The following is a 5762-nucleotide window of genomic DNA, read 5'->3' as shown; positions in this document are numbered from 1 at the left end:
CCAGTGCAACAGTGTATTCCCTTGTGTGGGTTCACGTCTGGAACGCGTCCATCAGCCGACTGCATGAGAGCTGTATAAAGTTACAACAACCAGCCAGAGCTGATGTGACTGGACGCAGTTTATCAGAAGCAGCTTCACTTGAGTCTGATGTGCAAAACAGTGACAATTTTGACGCGAGACAAATTATATATGCTATTGCAAAAAAATTGCTATTGGGAAAAAAGTGATTTAGATTTAGTCGTGGGGAGAAGAGACTTCTCTTCAGAAGCACGAATTTATAGAAGTTTGGTAACAGATTTGTTTTTCTTTAGTCTGTAACTTAGTGTAATTGTAATCTGTAGCTAACTGATAAAATATTTGACTAATTGTAAATCCCCAATTTAGGCTACGTAAAATAATGCCAATTACATATATAAAATACGTTTTTGCTAAAGGCACAAAGGCCTATGTGCATGACTGATAATTGTCATGCTAAAGCTCTAGATGTCGTGATTCGCTGTCGCTGAAAGGCATGTTCTGACGATCTTAAAGTAATCTAATTTGCATTTCGTATCAGACATCATATAAAATCCCATGCTACCGTTAAATATATTTGGTTTCATTCCCTGTAATAACGAGAGACCTCGCGGAAGTCTGGGTTCCTCTCGTTCACCAAAAACGCTTCCCGCTCTAGGACAGAAAATCCCTAGAGACCTCATTTTTATTGTCTTAACATTTTGAGAGCGGAATCATTTCATTGAACAACCTAATTCTTTCCCAAACAGGGTTACCGAGGTCTACAATTACTTCTATTCCAGTTCGCTTAAGAACCTCTATAAACCAATATATAAACAAATTAATTATATCAACGCCATGTGCGATGCTTTATCTGGAGACTTAGCGTGCTGAGGAAACGCTGCTCGCGTGAGCTCCCTCGCGAGCATCGATGTGATTCTGGTACCCTCTCATTTTCCCAAATTACACGACTTACACGTCGCATTGAATGTGTCTTTCGGGTTTATCCAGGGTAGTGTTTGGAGGTGAAGTGACTAAACTCGGAGGCACATGTGTGCTCCTTACGCCCCGTATAATTGGCGCGTTCCTTTTATTTGGATGTATTTTTACCTATTTAATGAACAAACACTCCCGGACATCAGCACGGTGACTCACTCCCCTCATGAATGCAGTTGATGGAGAGAAAAAGACAGTGCTGCTCGACCACTAAAACTATCTTTTCTCTTACCGTCTCTTGTCTACCAGGGGTTTACCACATGTGGGTGCCCACAGGCTTACTCTAACAGTGGCATCTCCAGGGTAACCACATGCCCCTGGGCAGGTAGTCACATCACTTTGTGGTGTACTTCATTTTGTGGGATGCCCACTGCTGTGGTGTGGTCAGGGGGAGAGATAATGCATGCTGTGAAGCCTTGCTGAAAGTGTAATGACCCTTAAATGCACTTCACCAGTAAACTGCCCTGGTGCCTTGGATGTCTGCCAGACCAAGTGTCTTATTTAAGAACTAGTCAGGTTTATTTGCACAGTTTCTACCAAGTTGTCACAAAGCAGCTCCTTGGGTCATCAGTGTGGCAAGAAAAAACTCAGAACCGAAGAGTTGCTGATGGCACCACTAAATACCTATAATCTGACAGTACACTATTAAAAATAAAGTTATTCATGGACATTTCTGTTTCTATGAACAGCATTGCACAAAACATTCTATTTACAGAAAATAGGCTCTGGCTTAAAATGTTGAAAAAAAAAAAAGGTTATTTTACGAACTTTATTGTAAGGTTCCCAAAACGGTTCTTCTATGCCTATGGCATCACTGTGAAATCCTCCTTTTGGAACCTTTATTTTCAAGTTAAAAAGACAAGTTGGCTTGCAAAGTGAAAATCTTTTACTGAACCCGTGAGCAATGAACCCAAGTGTTCTTCATTACTATTTTATTTCCTCTTCTGCTGGGGCAACATACTTGTGTTTTATTCGCTGAGTTGCCGCAACAGCATCTGCATAAAAAAACAATTAAGTGTTTATGAAGAACTAACCCAAACCCCACGTTCAGCACACAAGTTTGATGACAAACCAAGCTGTTTTATTCAACTAAATGCCACACCGCTGGAGCTTTCAGGATGTGTTAGGGCTAGATGAGATCCAACCATGTTTCTCACAGTTTCCAACATGGCGAACCAAAGAGTAATGGAACTGGGCTAAATTAAACGCAGGTAGTTCTTTTGCCGTAGTTGTAATTTTCAGAAATGACCTCGATGTCAACATGTCCTCTCATTAAAATCTCGAGTCCCTTTTGTGGTACCATTAATACAGTCTGTCCCTCATTTAAACCAACATTTTCACACTGGCCTTGAGTTGAGCAGCCACTGAAGGTTGCGCTGTTAGAGCCACTTAAAGAAAGCCACAGACAAGATTTGTTAAAATCATTGGGCCTTGTGGAAAATATAAACTGTTCAACAATTACACCCATTAGAGATTGTTAAAAGTGATTCAATCGGTGTTTTTCAAATTACCTTAAAACATTTCGAGCACAAGTCAAAGTATGTATACTCACAGCAGCCTTTCCACACATACTTAAGGCCATTACGGTGTCCAGTCTGAATGGCATTAGTGTCTTTCAAGCTGGCAAACACAATGTCTTTAAGAATAATTGTGTGTTGAGCTGTTGAGCATTTTTTTTCCCCACCTCGCCTTTCTTTAAGCAGCGTTTTTCTTTTAAAGACGGTTTCCTAAAATACATCAATGCCTGTGAAGTATGCGTGTCGTGTTTTGTTTAGTAATCTACTGGGTCGCCTGGCTCTGTGTTTTGGCACGCTGTTATCTTTTCAGGTTGCACTGTTTTCAGAGGTAATACTGTTCCTTTTTTGAAGTGGCTGCTTATTCGTGCGGTTGGTGTATTGAGGTTGGACGCTTCGTGACCTCATATTAAGAATCCTGTGTGCACGCTGACAGCGCAGGGTTTATTTTAGATTTCAGGAGAACAAAGGAACTTCAATATAACATTACATGGAACACATTTAGATATGCTGCCATTATGTGATTTACAGATAGCATTATAAGCAACTAGCAGCAGTACATCAAATACGTAAAAACCATAAAAGATTGTGGCACATAAGGATGATTGGCAGCAGTTTGATATATCTGGTCCGATCAGTTACCACCACCTTCTCCTGCTGTGTAAAAATCAAAAGCAAAAAGCTCCCATTACACAGTCTCAAACACACTATATGAGCAGAAAAAAAATCTGATAATCATCAGCAGTTGGCCTGCCGCTGTACTCCCTCTGTCTGTCTTTTTCCGTCTCGGTCTCAGCCTCCTCTCTCTTTCTCTCACCCATGTTGGGTGCTGAGAGCTTGATGAACACATCCTGATGAAAATTCAAAGATAATATAATTCTTGGTCTTGAGCCACAAGCCTCCCAGGCAGGTTTAGAACCCAGAAAGGGGAAGGTCTGTGCTGCTCTAGACCTTATATATGTCCAAGTGTCTGATGTGTGTGTGGGAGGTAGGTAATATACTTAGTAGGCTATATACACTTATATCAGGGTACTTTCATATTGTCATATCAGACTCGTTAACTGGCATCATTTTTCTAACATAATATAATAATACATTCTGCAAGGTGCATCATTACAGCAGTAAGGTAAGTTACATAGGTAACTGTCTTTATGATCGAGTCATTGAATTGTTCACTCAACGTGTTAAAACATTTCGAGAAGATACTTCTTTTGAATGTTATTTTTCATCTGTTACAAAAAGTATTAATTGAATTCAAATGTACTACATTGGCAGAGGTGCACATACTGTAAGTAGTACGCAGGTGTGCATGCACGACCAAAAAAAAAAAAAAAAAAACTTAATGCACAATTACCATTGGCAAACTGCAATGTATAAGATTTCTAATCAAACTGAAAGCAAAAATCTAGGCTACCTACTGGCATTTTCAAAGCACAATGCAAACCTGTGACATGTCATTCACCAATGCTCTTCAATCGTCAGCACTAAACCCGGCAGCGCATACACTTACTTGCTTAACACACATACACACACACACACTATTATAGGTTAATGCTGTTAAACAGATTAAATCTATTTACAACTTGGTAACATTTAACAGGTTTTTAATCTCTGACCTTTTATTGTTAGCATTGACCATGAACACAGTAATCTCTCATGCTCAACCACACTTCTTAGTTCTAACTGTAAAAGTTCATAAAAATGCCTGAATAGGCCTAATGCTTAAGTTCTTTAAAACGGCTTTATTTTGGAAGAGACACTGATGAGATTTATCACTCCCTACCCCCATTTTAGATAATTCCTATGCCCCTGGTTGATACTACAGGTGATTTTTCCTATTGTAATAAATCTGTGAACTCCATAAAGTATGTAACCATAAGCATAGCCTGTCAGCACCAATGCAGTCTTTATTAAAGTCATTGAGCTCTTTATAGGGGACAGGTCTGAAAGCCGACCCAGACACTGTGGTATTTGCACACTCATTTCTCTGTTTATTTATTGTTAGGCCAGCTAGTTATTTACACTTTATGGATGGGAACGTCAGAATTCATTTGAGGCAGTTAAACCATTTAAAAGAGAAAACAAGACAGAGGGAGGGAACTGGAGCAATAAGAAGAGAGTGAGAGAGCAAACCAAAACCATCTAGTTATGCAAGGCATTACAAGACATATTTAACCTTTGAGAGCGTATTACATTTTGAGGGTTTGTGACCACAAAAGAACAGAAACCTTACACTTTGTTGCAACAAACTGAGCAAACTAGTATGCGTATATGTGTGTGTGAAACCAAAAAATCTCTAAAAAGCTAGTGAATTGAGCATGCAGAACTTATAGATCTGTGTGTTAAGTGAGCACGCACTTCCAGTGTATTCGAACGGCCGTGATGCTCTGCTCCCGATTTGGCTTTATATTAAAACACAGCCTTCTTGTCCTCTCGAGGCAAGGCAAAGCCACTTCTGATATTTGGAAGAACATTTTACTAGTCATTAGTTTCTTTATGAAATATTCTATCCCACTGCCTAGTGAGCTGCGGGAACCCTCCACTTCAAACAGATGCGTTTCATTTTCACAGAAAGCAGCACATGGATACGCACTTCCATTTCATCGCTCCATCCCCCCACGACCTTAAGTAAACACACTGAATTATGATTTTATATAAATGAGACCGTATTCAATGTAATTCAATCAAAATCTAATAAGGAAAGGGTTCCTGGTTGTGATGAGGTCAGATTTCGCGGTGAGGGCAGAGATGGAGGTTTAGGTGAAGCATGACCACAACATTTCTCAGCGTATTTCCCCCCTCCCCACTGACTTCCAGATATTAAAGGCTCAACTGGTGTGTGTGTGTGTGTGTGTGTAATGACAAACCCCTCATTAGCTTTGAAAAATAACCTTGATCAAATAACAGATCCACAAGGCGTCTGCAAAGACGTATGTTCGAATGCACCGAGATCAATCAATTTGATCAATCTCAGGTAGCGATCATCATTTTTAAAAACAAAAGTGGCTGGATAAGAAGCGAACTGAGGTTTGAACAGGCTGAGGCGGTGCGGTTGAGTACGGTCTGCACTTTTGAGCTGACAGGGCAGAAGACAGACGCTGGAGCACTAATTCTCATCCCAATGACTTAAACATGTCTCTGTCCTCAACTCACCATCCCATAAATTCCTGTCCTTCATTCAAACACGCAACATTTGTTTAATGATGTTAGTTAGGCATGTCCTACTAGTCATCAACCACAGAGAGAGAAACAGAGAGA

The sequence above is a fragment of the Carassius auratus genome, chromosome 12 (assembly GCF_003368295.1).
Source record: "Carassius auratus strain Wakin chromosome 12, ASM336829v1, whole genome shotgun sequence".
Taxonomy (NCBI): Eukaryota; Metazoa; Chordata; class Actinopteri; order Cypriniformes; family Cyprinidae; genus Carassius; species Carassius auratus.
Note: the sequence above shows the minus strand (reverse complement) of the source record.